Source organism: Psittacula echo, assembly GCF_963264785.1.
Source record: "Psittacula echo genome assembly, chromosome: Z".
NCBI classification, from domain to species: Eukaryota; Metazoa; Chordata; class Aves; order Psittaciformes; family Psittacidae; genus Psittacula; species Psittacula echo.
In genome coordinates this window covers 64,503,441-64,520,566 of record NC_137742.1, presented here as the reverse complement: position 1 = coordinate 64,520,566, position 17,126 = coordinate 64,503,441, and positions in this window count along the sequence as shown.

Genomic DNA, 17,126 nt, shown 5'->3' with positions numbered 1-17,126 from the left:
GTTGCTGTTAATTAAAGACTAATTCTTCAAATATGCAAGTGTAAAGCTGTTAACTGTGTTGCCATGAATATTTCTTATTGCAGCAGAGAGTTGAGAGACTAAGGGAAAATGAAGAAAATTAAAAAAAAAAAAAAGTTACGAAAATCCAGAGTGAGTTCCGTGGAAATTTAAAAGGTTTCTGGGCTACTTATGTGCAAATGAAGGCATTTAATTGTAAGGTGTGTTCAGTGATAAATGGTAACAAAAATATGCTTGAATAAATTCCTCATTATAAAATGAGAAATTATGTCATGACTTTGCCTTTTTCATTGCTCCTTGAGAAAGGTGAACCTTTCTAAAAAATTTATACCACCAAAGCTTCAGGTCTTTTGCTAATGAACTGAGCAACTGAGAAAACAGCACCTCTGCAATTAATATAAATGCAAAAGCTTGGCTTTCTGGCCAAAAAAAAAAAAAGAGAGAACAATGAAGAAAACTTTCTAAGTAAGTTATTAATGCAATACCTAAATAAACTTCCTAAAAAAAAAAATAAATCCATATTATAAGTAATTCATTCCTGCAAAGAAGCAGTCATCACTACTATAAAGTATACCAAAAAAAAGAATGCAACTTTTTTCTCAGTAGATAGAAGACACGAAGCAGACACTTATAGTACATCTTACCATACATATGTGAGTACATTCAGTGTATGGCCTTCTTTAGTTCAGAGAAAAAAAAGAAAACCAACAGAAATACCCAGTCCCAGCTTGAAAAGGCAACCTATGACAAGTTTAGGATTTGTAAGCTCGAAGTACAAAAAGGTACAAGCTATGAGGTGCTACTAAGTGATGGCAAGGCAGCATGTTGCCAGTCTTATCTCTGCGCAATTACTGAAATGTTTGCCAGATGAAAATGCTCACATTCTTCTGCTAAGGTTATGCTTGCAACGGTGATGGTCTCTGAATACAAGAACAGCTGGGGCAAAGTTGGATGTTTCATTAGCCCACATGACACAATTGAAGAAGTTCTAGGTTCCTAGCTCTTTTCACATATTTGTAAAGATGATATCGTGGAAACAGAGCCATGCCCTAAACAGCAGGAAATAAAAGAACAAAAAAGCACAACAGTCTCTCACGGTCTGTTCAAGAGCAAGTCCTTGTTGTTTTCACACTAAGCAAGCCACCTAAGAATGCAGACTGTATCTCTGTGGCCAAAAGGTCTCTCTTGACATTTCTACCTCTAGCATCACAAGGCAATAATCTTGAAAAATTATTAGTTTAGAGAGCAAGTCCTTTGTATCATTTGCAACAACTTTCAACTTCTGTGAGTTTTCACTCAGTGGTGCAACTCACTCATGTGGTAAACAGCAGTCGGCCCAGATAAAAGAATATTTATCTGAAAATGTTGTAGTTGCACTGACTGCTTAAATGGAAGTGTAAAGAAAACGTCAGCCAACATTCCGTTGTTCAGAAAAATTACCATTAGTATTTATCTACCTATTGTGATGCTGGGAAATGGGAAACTAAGTACTGAGAATGCTGCCTGTTTATCCTTATTCCCATATGTTCTAATTTGCATTAATGTACATAGAAAGGTCACTGGAAAGATCATTTTTATTAGTAAGACTGGATTCAAGTGAAGATGTTTCCAGAAAAAGAGAAGTTTGATTCGGTACTATTTTCTGCAGTGTATGTGGAGTAGAATCTCAAATCTTAAAGTAATGTTTTATCAATGATTTACCCATTGTAAATTTTTTGCCTCCCTCAGTATATAAAATGCCACAATGGTCTCTCTAACCTGAGGATATTAAACTATAAGCTGCATCTACAGAAATAGTTTACAGAACTCATTGTATGACTGCAGCAGTTTTATTCCAAGAATATGTATTGCAGATAATCTTTAAATTTGCTGAAAGTGCTTGACTATGAAATATAATAAAATCAATTGTAAAAAAAGTAATCAACTGCAGTGTTGCATAAAAATTCTTGCTTTGGAAAGCCAAGATTTTATTGTCTTGCTGTAGGCAAGGAATAATGTTGGCAATGGTAAGTTCTGGGTTGCAGTAAGTTATATTCTTCTTTATAAACAGATCCAAAGAATGATGTCTCTGACTAGATGATATTAGTTTAGGTAAATCACAAAAAAACTCTTATAAAAAAGAGATTTGAATAGGTCATGCAAAATTAATATTAAATTTCCTGTCATCTACCTCATTACCTTGTTATATGACTTGTATTAAAAGCAGTGAAGCAAAGAATCAGTAACCTGGGCCTTCGCCATTTCTGCAGTGCTGCAGATACACATATCACACAATTTATACAGAAATTATGTATGTTGAGTATTCTTTCCTGGAGTATAAGAGCATCGGACTAGAAATTATGACTTTATGATGATACCTCAAGGTTCTGCTTTTTTAAATTAGCCCTGAAAACCAATGTTATTAAGATGCAGGGCTGGAGGATATCACAAAAAGTATTATTGTTTGTGCGTTATCATTAGATAAGACTGTATATCTACATTTATACTATATAGCCACATAAACTTGTGAATACATAAAGTGCTAGTTGCAAAGATATGGAAACTGTACATGATTGTATGTCAATAAATAGAAATATTAAAAATATTAAAAACTAGTCCACTAGAGTTTGCCCAGTTTAAAAAACCCAAAACATTATAAGGTAAGGTATTTTGATTACTGGGATTCTTAAAAAATATATTAATGGAACATGTAGTCTTTTGCTGAGATTATAATTCAAGTCCAGCTCTGGCAACAGATAGCCTTTCTGAGCAACCCCATTAGAATTAATGGAATAACTGGAAAAAGAAAGACTTGTACATCAGAGGAGGCACTAGTTTCAGTGGTGAAGCTGCTTTAATAATCCCAGGAACTACTCGAACTGTATCTGTGCAATCAACCCCATATGTATTTCTACTCAATTATTTGTGGGGCTACATCACAAAATATGTCGGTAGAAATAAAAAAGGCAAGAAAAGATAATCTAAGTAAGTGTTGGATTGTTCAACTTGCTTTGGCTGAGCTGTTTTTGTTGTTTCAGTCCCTCTGAGAACTATATTGCTATGGCAAAGAAAGGTATAAGACGGAGTCATGGAGGACCAGAAACTTCTGTATCTACCCTAAAGCCTCCAGACTCTTACAAATCAATATCCTGACAACAGAACATATACCTCTACTAAATTTGACTTTGAAGCTGGTATTTGCATTGTTATTCACACTCCCTCTTTTTCCAAAAGTGGAGAGAATTTCATAAAAACTTAAAACATAGTTGTCACAATATCACAGTTTGGAGGATGGGGAGAATTACTTCACTCTTCAAAAGCAAAAGAAAACCCCAAAATTACCTACAGGTTTGTTTGTTTCATTTTAGCAGAAAAAATGCATACTCTAGTGTGCAAGACCAGCAATTACAGATACAAAATATTCTTACTGTTGAGAAAAGCCCCTAAATAGCCAAGAGATTTTTAATGAGAATGAAAAGAAATTTCATGCTTTTCATATTGCTGTAGGTAATAAAGAAGACATGGGGAGAAGTTTCTTATTTCTGCTGGATAATTATTTTCACAGGGTATTTTCTTACTACAATTATCAATATACCTTATGAAAACCATGTACATATTTACTTAATCAACAGCATCTTCTGAGCTTATCTGCTCTAGTTATATATGCGTAATAGGGTAACAGTTTCTGAAGATTTGCACAAATACCTTGGCTGGTGACTGAAATTACTCAGAAGTGCCACTATTTGCTATCATTTAGTAGTTCCAGTTATCAGTTTTCCTGTTTCTAGAACCAGAAATCACATCACCCCTGCTAAACAATGCCACATGACAACTTCAAGAAAAGGTGCAAGAAGTGCCACTATTTGCTATCATTTAGTAGTTCCAGTTATCAGTTTTCCTGTTTCTAGAACCAGAAATCACATCACCCCTGCTAAACAATGCCACATGACAACTTCAAGAAAAGGTGCAAATACAGTGCACTCTATGTGATTTGTTGTTCATAAGAAAGTACATTTATTCATAAATATTGTCTTACTGTATTATTCGTCTTTATAAGTGAGCATGTGCAAAAGTAAAAACTAGTCTCAGGATACACTGAAAGTTTAATTGTGCTTTTAATCCCTCAGCTATTCAGTTGTGATATTTTGATGAATTTTCTTTTCCTTTTTTCACCACCTTGCTGCCTTCACCTTTTCCTTCCTTCATCTCTCCCTATTTGTCTTTTTTTTTTTTTTTGGGGGGGGGGGGGGGTGGGAGGTCAACTGAGTTTGTTCTTTGGAAATAAAAATGAAACACATTTTCTCATTTGCATTTTGAAAGCTGTGAAGTTTATGTTTAATCTCTTCTCTTATATCAAGTTCTCAGTTTACAAATATTTGTAAATAGACCAGGCACAGGTTAATTTGAAAAGAAAGGGAATATTACCTGACTCACACTGAAGATGGACAAGCAGTATGCTCCTGCAGCAAAGAGGAACTAACAGCCTCCTGGTCTGTATTGGGAAAGCACAGCCAGCAGGTCAAGAGAGGTGATCATTCCCCTTTACTCAGATGTCCCTTTCAAGTCCATGTTTTTGACATTTTAATATAAAAGAAAGAATTTAAAATCACATGCCAGTTTATGACTGACATTGAAAGCCAAGCACAGTTCCTTAGAAGTATTTGGCTACTCCCCTGGATATGTGCTTAAATTATACTATTTTTATGAAACGTTCTTAAAAAAAAATCTTTATTCCTAATGGAAACATCTCTTTTCAAAAGTCTTTGCCACATCAGACTTCCTGTTTTTCCCCTACATCTACCTGAAAAGAGGGTGGAGAGGGAAGGTAGCTCATCTGTTTTCACAAGTATCAAGTGACAGGACAAGACATAACGGCCTCGAGCTGCACCGGGGAGGTGTAGACTGGTAAATTCACCATGTTTTGACTGGATTTTGTTGTTTTGTTTTTTTTTTTTTTTCTCAAATATTAATTAATGTGACTGTCTTTTCCCATGATTTTGCAACATGATGATGGCTTTTGTAAAAAGACACGAAGTTTCTAATGGGACCTGACTAATACCTGCCTATTAACTTGACAATGTTCTGAGTTCTAGTGAGCAAAGGTATGAACAAAAACACTTCTCCTTTGGTGTAGTAAAATTATACCAGCACAACCCATAAGAATTCACTTTTAATGTTTTTATAAGGGAAACAGAGTTATATTTGAACATGTGCTTTAGAGTTCCAGCAGTTCCATTCAAGCCCTGTTTTGACAATGGGGCAACTTTAGTTTCCTTTTTAAATGAAGGGGAAAGTTACAGTTGATAAAATAAGTAAATATTATTCTAACTCAGTTTTAGTAAAATCTCTGTGCTTTCAGGAAGAAATCCTCAGTATGACTAATGAATATAATTTTCAGTGGTTTCCTCTTTTGTTTTTAGTGATAAATTGTCAAGACAGCCAATATATTGAAAGCTGGAGATTACATTGTTTCTGAGAACCCTGATATCCAGGATTTAATATCTTATCCTTTACAAATTGTATTATTCTATAATATAAGAGATTGAGGTGGAAAAGTCCTATTACAATTGACACTATCAAAGTCTTGACAGAAAATGTATGAAGTACTAAACTGTTACTGAACATGAGCTAAGTCAAGAAGGCAAAAAGTATTTCAAACAGGATTTGTTAGCAAAGGAGAAAATTGTGGCACATAAAATACGTTGAATGAAAATTTCACCTCTTGGAGCCAACAGCTAAAGTTTAAGAATTTGGTGAATGACACAAAGAATTTGGTTCTGCGTCAGGTTTTTTTTCCTGTTGTGTGCTGTGTGTGAGCTATTATTTCAGACATGCTCTTAAGGCAGGTGTTTTGTTTGACACATTTCCTCACTGCTTGATATCTTGTGCATTTATGGTATCACTTAACCAGGGAAATAATGTGATTATATATTTCAGTCATTTCTCAAGGGAGATTTACTCTCCATATTTTTTTAGGCAATATGTAAAAATTATTTGTAATAATAGCAAAAAAAGGTGTGCTAATTCCATCCTTTAAGTAATACAAAATACAGTTGCATGGCAATAATTCTGAGTCTGAAAAATTATCAAAGTGCAAAAATGTTATATGTTCAATACTTATGCTATGTTTTTCCTATCAGTATTTATTATTTGTGTAGTGGAGAGCTGCTCTGACTGGAAGTTCATTGCCCAGCAGTACCTTTGCTGACATTTTTATTCTAAAGTCCTACTCCAGAGTTTTCAGAAAGTTCAGAAGCTGATTGATGCCTCAGCTATCATTGCACTCCTCCTGTCTTTCTGCAGTGACTTGTAAGGAAATCATCTGAAGTCTGCTGAAGGCTTATCACTACAAGGACAATAAAAAGAGAGAATAAAAGAAGGATTAGGACCAACTCTTCACTTTCTGTCATTAAGTCTTGCATTTAAATTTTTAATGTGACTTGAAATGCCACAGGGAATAAAAAAAAATATATTTGGGAGCTATAAAGAAAAGGCATAATAAATGGACTAAATGGATTGCAGGCAGGATAGTTGTATCAAATCCGCGAATATGTGTTGGTCTTCTATTCATCAGAATGAGAAGTTAAGGTTTAGGTTGGATAAACCTAATCCTGCCTTTGATGTGGTTGTGCTGCAATATTTAGGGATATTAGCTAAGCCAACAGACAAAAGGAGTATATAGGTCAATGTTGTACTGAAATCAGTAAAAAAACCCCAAGCATATTTTGAAAAAGTGACCTTTTTGTTCAGAAGAAACATATCATTATATCAGCAGTAGCTAATAAATACATTACAAACAAGGAGTTAGAGAGTGTTTTCAACTTGACTGCAACATATATGAATGTTTTTATACAGTTCCTTTATGCAGGCTTTGCTGTTGACATTTTCATTCTCCGTTACTATTGCAGAATGGTTCTGGAACAAAGACAAGTCTATTGCCTATAAGATAAATAACAAATTAAACCCACAAAAATAAGCAGTTTCATGTAGAACATAATTCACGTGTGTGTCTGTAATAAAGAACTGTATGTAACTGGCAGAGAGACTGAAGTTTTTTGACGTGTCTAATGACAAAGCATGGTGTTTGTGGCAAAAAAAGCGGAAAAATGTTACCCCTATTCTGCTTTGAGGCTGAGGTGTTTCCTCCAATTCATTGGATTGCCTGCAACTTAGGGGAATCTGTTGGAGTTTTTGCATTGTTTGGTGTTACCTGTATATGCGATAGTTGTTTTCATCCAAATTAAAATAGTGCTTATTAACCTTATTCTTCATTGTTTCTAAGGCGCTGCCATAATTTCTTACTGACTTGTATAAGAAGTGACTATGCAAGGTTATGGTAAGATGCCTTTGTTGTATTAATTTCATCAGGAAAGGTTTACAGGGCTGATTTCAGGTTAGAAAGTGCTAAATTCTAATTCTAATTTGGCTCATGATAAATTTTAAAGCCTGCATTCGGTATTGAACATAGGAATATAACGCTTTTGCTACAATGAGACTTTATTTCATAGGCTGCTGTTCACCCACTTTGATGACATTACATATGGTATCATAAACTATAATCTAGTAGTTTATTGGATTCACATTTTTCTTCAGGCACATTCAATCCATTGCTGAATACATGAAATTCAATCCCTTTGGATGTTCAATAACAAACACTGACACAGATCATTTAATTTGTCTGACTTTATATAAAAGCTGATGCTAATCAAGGGAAGTAGGAAAAAGAACATTAGAAGACTCTTCCCTCTGCCTCTGGCAATTGAAAATTTCAGGGCTTATATTTGGATGTCGCACAAAATGTCATTTTGGCAGTCTTTTGTAACTGTATTCTGCATTATTCATAAGAACTTGTTAAAAGTGATACTCCTATAAGGTATAAATTTTAGTTTTTCACATAGAAGTGAACACCAATTTAGCTCATATGAGCAGTTATAGAATTGTCAAAACAATTAGGTTGGAAAAGACCTTTAAGATCATCAAGTCCAGCCTTTAACCCAGGACTGCCAAGGCCACCACTAAACTAAGTCACTGAGGGCCTCATCTACATGTTTTCTGAACACTTCCAGGGACAATGACACCACCACATCCCTGGGCAGCCTGTTCCAATGCCTGAGCATCCTCTCTGTGAAGAAATGCTTCCTAATATCCAATCTAAACCTCCACTCTTACAGCTTGAGGCTATTAACTCTTGTCCTATCGCTTGTTACTCGGGAAAAGAGATCAGCCACCTCCTCACTCCATCTTCCTTTCAGGTAGTTGTAGAGAGCAATAAGGCCACTCCTGAGCCTTCTCTTCTGCAGACTAAACACCCCCAGTTCCCTCAGCCATTCCTCATCAGACTTGTGCTCCAGGACGTTCACCAGATTTGTTGCCCTTCTCTGGACCCTCTGCAGCACCTCATTGTCTTTCTTGCAGTGAGGGGCCCAGAACTGAACACAGGACTCTAGGTGTAGCCTCACCAGTGCTGACACAGGGGGATGATCACTGCCCTGGCCCTGCACACCACGCTATTGCTGATACAGGCCAGGATGCTATTTGTCCATCTTGGCTGTCTGTACACAAGCTGGCTCATGGTCGTCTCAACAATCAGCGCCTCTGAGTCCTTTTCCACTGAGCAGCCTTCCAGCCACTCTTCCCCAAGCCTGTAGTGTTGCAAGGGTTTGTTGTGGCCCAAGGGCAGGACCTGGCACTCTGCCTTGTTGAACCTCGTACAATTGGCCAAGCCCATCAACCCAGCTTGTCTAGATCCCTCTGCAGAACCTTCCTATCCTCCAGCAGATCAACACTCTCACCCAGGTTGGTGGTGTCTGCAAATTTAATGAGGGTTCTACAAATCCCCCTATCCAGATGGTCAATAAAGATATTAAACACCACTGGCCTTAATACCGAGCCGTGAGGGACAACACTAGTGACTGAATGCCAACTAGGTATGATGCCATTTACCACCACTCTTTGGGCTCAGCCATCCAGCCAGTTTCCAGGCCAGAGAAGAATCCTCCTATCCAGGTCATGAGCAGAAAGTTTCCCCAGGAGAATGCTGTGGGAGACAGTGTCAAATGCTTTACTAAATTCCAAATAGTCCAATGCCCACAACCTCTCCCTCATCAACCAGGTGGGTCACATTGTCATAAACGGACATCAGACTGGTCAAGCAGGAACTGCACTTCATAAGCCCATGCTGTCTGTGCCTGATCCCTCTGTTTTCCCTCACATGCTGTATGAGCACACTCAGGATGACCTGCTCCACAGCCTTTCCCAGCACTGAGGTCAGGCTGACAGGCCTGTAGTTTCTGGGGTCCTCCTTCCTGTAAAAAGGGTGTCATGTTGGCCGTCCTCCATTTGTCTGGGACCTGTACACTGTACCAAGACTGCTGATAGATGATGGAGAGTGCCTTAGAGAGCTCCTTTGCCTGCTCCTTCAGCACTCCTGGGTGTAACCCATCAGGCCCCATAGACCTGTGTAAGTCTAAGTGGAGCAGGATGTCACTAGCCACTTCTTCTGGATTGTGGGGACTTCAATCAGCTCCCCATCTCTCCATCTAACATGGGGAACTGAGTACTCTGAGGATGGCTAGTGTGACTACTAAAGACTGAGGCAAAGGCAACATTGATATGTCAGCCTTTTCCTCATCCTCGGTCACTAAGTTTCCTCTAGTATCCAGTAGAGGATGGAGGTTTTCCTTGGTCTTCCTGTTATTGGTAATATATTTGTAAGAATATTTTTTATTATCTTTATAGCAGTGGCCATATTTAGTTCCAGCTGTGCGTTTGCCTTTCTAATTTACTCCTTGCATAACCTAACAACATCCTTGTACTCCTGATAGGGCAACAGTCCCTTCTTCCACTTCCAGGTCATAGATTTTCTCTCTTTTTTTTTTTTTCCTGAGTTCCAGTAATATCTCCCTTTAAAAATTCTTTTAAATTATTAGATTTTAATTAGAATCATAAGATCGTAAAATCACAGAATAGTTAGGGTTGGAAAGGACCTTAAGTTCATCAAGTTCCAACCCCCTTGCCATGGGCAGGGACACTTCACACTAAACCGTGTCACCCAAGACTACATACAACTTGCCCTTGAACACCACCAGTGATGGGGCATTCATAACTTCCTTGGGCAACCAGTACCTAAATTGGGCCTATAAGAAATCTGGAGAGGGACTTTTTACAAGGACATGTAGTGATAGGACAAGAGTCCTATCTTAAAGACTTAACAGCTTTAAGTTGAAAGATGATAGATTTTGATAAGATATAAGGAAGAAATTGTTCACTATAAGGGTGGTGAGACACTGACCCATCCGTGGCAGTGTTCAAGGCCAGGTTGGACAGAGTTTTGAGCAACCTGGTCTAGTGGAAGGTGTCCACCATGGGAGGGGGTTTGAAACTAGATGATCTTTAAAGTCCCTTCCAATCCAAAGCATTCTATGGTTTTATGATTCTATAAAACTCTTATATTAAGAGTTTAATGTTCTCCCTCTCTTTCTGTGCCTATTATCAGTAAAGGTCATGCATTTGTACACCAATGTATTGCTCTGTGTTCTTCTGTTCGTGATGATACTGTATCTTACGAGTAAGAAGGAGCTCACTTCTCTGTCAGGATGACCCTTTCCAATGCCTTTGCTTAAAGGAGTTTCTTGCTCAGCCACACCCTAGAAGAAAATGGAAAAAAAAAAATAAATCACTGTTTCTCTTTAATGTCCTTTTCCAGTATCTCAGCTATTGAGCAATTTCCATTTATTGTTTCAGTTAGTGACTTTCTGAGTTCAAGTCCATTTCCACTGGGACTGGCATGGGCTTTCTGCTTCCACCAGTGCTATCAACTCTTTGTCTAGGAAGGCAGACATTAAAAATTCACCTGTTTAGTAGTTAATTCAATGCCTAATTATTTAAAATGATGTATGAAACAGGTATTTCTCCAGAGTAAGTCAGGCAATAACTACAGTATGCAAATCTACCAGGGCAGATGGGAAGACAGAATACATTTTATCCTTGTCTTCAGTAAAAATGTCTAGTGCTTTAAGTATAGTAGTGACATAATTACATTATTACTTATTTGAGTTATAGGAGATAGAATCATAGAATCATAGAATAGTTAGGGTTGGAAAGGACCTTAAGATCATCAAGTTCCAACCCTACTGCCATGGGCAGGGACACCTCCAAAAACACCTTCAAAAAGGGCAAGAAGGAGGACCCGGGTAACTATAGACCGGTCAGCCTCACCTCCATCCCTGGGAAAGTGATGGAACACCTTATCCTTGGTGCCATCTTAAGGCATGTCAAGGATAAGAGGGTTATGAGGGGCAGTCAACATGGCTTTACCAAGGGAAAGTCATGCTTGACCAACCTCATAGCCTTTTATGAGGAAATAACACGGTGGATGGATGATGGCAGAGCGGTGGATGTGGTCTACCTTGACTTCAGCAAAGCATTTGACACAGTCTCCCACAGCATCCTCATAGCTAAATTGAGGAAGTGTGGTCTGAATGATCAGGTAGTGAGATGGACTGCGAACTGGCTGAAGGACAGAAGCCAGAGAGTTGTGGTCTATGGGGCGGAGTCTAGTTGGAGGCCTGTACCTAGTGGAGTGCCTCAAGGGTCAGTACTGGGACCAGTATTATTTAATATATTCATCAATGATTTAGATGAGGGAACTGAGTGTACTATCAGCAAGTTTGCTGATGACACTAAGCTGGGAGGAGTGGCTGACACGCCAGAAGGCTGTGCTGCCATCCAGCGAGACCTGGACAGGCTGGAGAGTTGGGCAGGGAGAAACTTGATGAAATATAACAAGGGAAAGTGTAGAGTCCTGCATCTGGGCAGGAACAACCCCAGGTTCCAATATAGGTTGGGGAACGACCTGTTAGAGAGTAGTGTAGGGGAGAGGGACCTGGGGGTCCTAGTGGACGGCAGGATGACCATGAGCCAACACTGTGCCCTTGTGGCCAAGAAGGCCAATGGCATCCTGGGGTGTATTAGAAGGGGGGTGGTCAGTAGGTCGAGAGAGGTCCTCCTTCCCCTCTACTCTGCCCTGGTGAGACCGCATCTGGAATATTGTGTCCAGTTCTGGGCCCCTCAGTTCAAGAAGGGCAGGGACCTGCTGGAGAGAGTCCAGCGCAGGGCAACTAAGATGATTAAGGGAGTGGAGCATCTCCCTTATGAGGAAAGGCTGAGGGAGCTGGGTCTCTATAGTTTGGAGAAGAGGAGACTGAGGGGTGACCTTATTAGTGTCTATAAATATATAAAGGGGGAGTGTCACGAGGATGGAACCAGGCTCTTCTCAATGGCTAACAATGATAAGACAAGGGGTAGTGGGCTCAAACTGGAACACAAGAGGTTCCACTTAAACTTGAGAAGAAGCTTCTTCTCAGTGAGGGTGACAGAACATTGGAACAGGCTGCCCAGGGAGGTTGTGGAGTCTCCTTCTCTGGAGACATTCAAAACCCGCCTGGACACATTCCTGTGTAACCTTATCTAGGTGTTCCTGCTCTGGCAGGGGGATTGGACTAGATGATCTTTTGAGGTCCCTTCCGATCTCTAACATACTGTGATACTGTGATACTGTGATACCTCCCACTAAGCCATGTCACCCAAGGGTCTGTCCAACCTGGCCTTGAACACCGCCAGATATAGAGCATTCACGTCTTCCTTCATTCATTCATTCATTCCAATGCCTCACCACCCTTACAATAAAGAACTTCCTCATTATATCCAATCTAAACTTCTCCTGTTTAAGTTTTAACCCATTACGCGATGTCCTGTCACTACAGTCCCTAATGAAGAGTCCCTCCCAAGCATCCTTATAGGTCCCTTTCAGATACTGGAAGGCTGCTATGAGGTCTCCATGCAGCCTTCTCTTATCCAGGCTGAACAGCCCCAACTTTCTTAGCCTATCTTCATACGGGAGGTACTCCAGTCCCCTGATCATCCTTTTGGCCCTCCCCTGGACTTGTTGCAACAGCTCCATGTCCTTTTAATGTTGAGGACACCAGAACACCAGATGACTTATATTCAGCATCATGCCAAGGCCCTGGACTTAGCTTTCATCCGCTTTATACTACCAATCAATCAATGACAATCAGTCTAAAATTCGCTCCCAGTAAACATTGATCAACCAGCCACAATTAGACGTAGTCAGTAAACTGACTTCTTACTGCCATATTAAACATAAAAAATTACCAAATGCATATGGGCAACAAGCGGCAAAGGTGCATTTAAGGACGTCTGCAATAGGGGAAGGGTTTGCTGTCTGCTCTTTGCTTTGTCCAGTCCTTCCACTGACAACCCAGATCACGATTTATTGAAATGACCTACAGGTCCCTCTTAGATCCTTGACAGCATGCAAATGTTACCTTCAAAAGGGAAACAGATGCAACAGGACCTGAACCTGATAACGGTGTATACCGAGGGCAGGCTTTCCAGCTGTCCCACAAGTGACTAACAGATTGGTAAAAGAAACAAGGAAATTCTGAATGATTGCCCTAGTTTCAGCAGTCATTTTTCTGCTTTTTGGTGGCTAGTTAAGTGCTGTGTTTTTGACTTTCAGCCTGGGAACCGCGCTGATAACTCCAATGTTTTTAGTTATTGCTAAGTAATGTTTACTCTGACCAAGGACTTTCTCAGTCTCATGCTCTGCTAGGGAGGACGGGAAGCCAGAAGGAAGCAGAGACAGGACACCTGACCCAAACTAGCCAAAGAGGTATTCCATACCACAGCACATCATGCTCAGTATATTAACTGGGGGCAGTCACCCAGAAGGGCTAGATAACTGCTCGGGTCGAGCTGGGCATTGGTCGGAGGGTGGTGAGCGATTGTGTTCTCTTCCCTTGTTATTTCCCTTATCATTATTACTATTGGTGGTAGCAGTAGTAGTTTTGTCTTATACCTTAGTTACTGGACTGTTCTTATCTCAACCTGTGGGATTCTTTCAATTCTCCTTCCCATCCCTCCGGGAGTAGGGGGAGGAAGGGGTGAGTGAGTGAATCGCTGCGTGGTTCTGGGTTGCTAGCTGGGCTTAAACCATGACAACGATGTAAAACACAAAGAAATTTAACAGTCTAGGCCAATGTCTTCTGACACACTGTATCAATTACCTGGAAGAAATGAGCTTTGCCTCTGGGCTTCATTCAGCTATTAAAACAAAGCCATTTAATTTCTTGGTGAAACTTAATGCTAACATTGATTTCAAATGACAGGCAAAGGCTCCTGCTAACTTCTTTTCTTTTCTTACTTTGCATTTCAATACTTCTGGCACTTCTGGCAACCCTAAAGAGCTGCCATTTATAGGACATGATAAATTATCTAATAACTTTTGAAGTCTTTTCTTTGTATCTAAATTTACAAGGGATTTAATTTTTAAAGCATTTACTTGGAAAAGGATGAAATACATTTTACAGTAAAATCATAATGAGTGAAAAATACATCTACTTATTATGACTGCTTACATTTCTACTCATTGTCCTGAAATAACATATGCAGATTTGGGAAAAGTATGAGAAAGATTTATTAGCCAATGCATTGAAAGCTGTATTATCAAGATGTCAGAGCTCATTTCCAGTTAGGTCACGTGGACAGAAGCTATGTATTGAGTCAACTGATGACCACAGCTCATATTAAGGTAAAAACTTCATGCAAGGCGGTAACCTCAGACATTCCACCCAATGAACTGAGACCAGAAATGCAGCACATGCTATGGAAGCAGTCTGATCCACAGTATAGACTTAGCACCTGCAGTTTTACCAAACTTTTGCCATCTCTACCCTATCAACATCTTCACATAGCTTTTCACTGTTTCTAGCTGCCTCATGTGTAAAATGGGGTACACGACATATAGGTCATGCACTAGTGTATTTCTTTTTATTTGTTGTGTACATAACATATTTGTCAGTGCTGAGCAAATAATAATATAAAATTATTTACTGTAAGTATTTATTAGGCATTGCAATATAATTTTTAGAGGCCTAGAAAGAAGTACAGGAAAGGAAAATCTTGATTCCCTTGTTAACTAGATTACAAAGATTTTCCCACATCTTCTGCACATATTGTGTGTTAGTGTCTTTTCCAAAGCAGCAGTCTCGCTCTCATTTTCTTGGCTGGGTTTTGTTCCTGAGGGTAGTTGGGGGTCAATTTTTGGACTTGTTTGAACAATTCAGTTGGTTTTGAACTCAAGGGGAAATTTGCCATTTTTTTAGTATTTATTTTTTCATTCCATTTAATGGACATTTTTCTCTTTCCCATTACAATGATTTTGCTGAAATTCCCTTGTTATTCTCTTCCATAAGGGGTAGGATATGAGGGGTCTTTCTGAAATAAGTCTTAGCTGACAAGACTTCCAGAAAGGGTCAGGAGGTGAACAGCAGTACTAGTGGAAAAGCAAAAGTAAAGAGTATTCCTATTTTATATATATATGTTCAAAGACATTGTAGTTGCGAGACTATGTTCCTTTTGGGATTGTGGAAATACAGTAGGATGGCTCCCATGACTGGAGTGTTGCAAAGGCGTGATACAGACACTTTAAGAAGGACAGGAAAGTGGCTAGAGCGCATGGAACTCTGCCTAGCAATGGATGAGGAGCCAATAGAGTGTTTGTGGGTTAGAATTAAGGAAAGGGCAGGCAAAGGCAACATTATAGTGTGTTTATGCTATAGGCCACCCGACCAAGAATAACAAGCAGATCAGACCCTTCACAAATAGATCAGAATAGCCACCGGTTTGAGGTCCTGGTTCTGGTCCTCATTTATGTCTTCAACTACTGCAATAACTACTAGAGGGACAACACAATGTGACATGAACAATCTGAGAGGTGTCTGGAGTGTATTGATGATAATTTCCTGTCCAAATGACAAAGAAGCCAACAAGGACATGTACCGTGCTAGACCTCATACACAACAACATTGAGTATGTAAAACCAAAAGCAGCCTTTGCCGCAGTGACAATGAAATGGTGCATCTCAGGAACCTGAGGGCAGGAAGTAGGGTGACAAACAAGTCATAAGTTTGCATTTCTTTGACCTTTTCAAATATCTGTTTGGAAGAGCCTTTTGGAATAAGGCCTTCGAGGGAAGGAAGTCCCAGGAAAGTTGTTTAGTATTTGAGGATAGTTTCCTCGAAACTCTAGTGCAGTCCACCCCAATGATCAGGAACACAGGCAAAACCAATAGGAGGCCTGTGTAGATGAGCAAAGTACCATCCAAACTCAGTGTCCAACCATCTGGAATGATGTTAAGAAAGCTTACTCAAATGGAATTGAATTTGGCCAGCAATGTTAAAGGCAAAAAGAAGGGCTTTTATAAGTACCAAAGTGACAAAAAGAAGACTATAGAAAAGGTGGACCCATGGCTCAGTGAGATGGGCGCCCTGGTTACAGAAAATATGGGGAAAGCTGAGATAATGAATGCCTTCTTTGCCTCAGTCTTCACTAGCGAGATGAGCCTGCAGGAATCCCATGTGCCAGAGACCAGAGGCAAAAGCAGGAGTAAGGAAGATATATTCCTGGTGGAAAAGGATCAGATCAGGAAGTACTTAAGCAAACTGAATATGCATAGGCTTATGGACCCTGGTGGTATGCAACCATGAGATCTGATGAAGCTGGAAGATGTTATTGCAAGGCTAATCTTGATAATCATTGATCATGGTGAATCCTGTCTTCAAGAAGGGCAAGGAAGATGACTCAAGGAACTACAGGCCACTCAGCCCCACCTCTACCACTGGAAAGCTGATGAAGCACCTAATCCTGGAAACCATTTCCAGGCATGTGAAGGACAAAGAAATCATTAGTAGTCAGCATGGCTTCAGCAAAGGGAAGTCATGCTTGACCAACTCGATAAACTGCTACCATGAAACTAGTGGTGTATCCAAAGGGTCAGTTGTGGTTCCAGTCCTGTTTAACATTTTCATTAATGATCTGTGTGATGGGGAAGAGGGTGGTCTCAGCAAGTTTGCAGATGACACGAAACTGGGAAGAGTGGATAATTTACCAATTGTTCATGCTGCCATCCAGAGGGACCTTAACAGGCTGAACAACTGTTTTTCGTCTGGATTCTGACAGTGATAATAAAGGCGTGTTCAAGATGCTTGTTGGAAAAGAGATTCAATTTGACAGATGGGAATTTACAATTTACCATATTGGAAGAACTA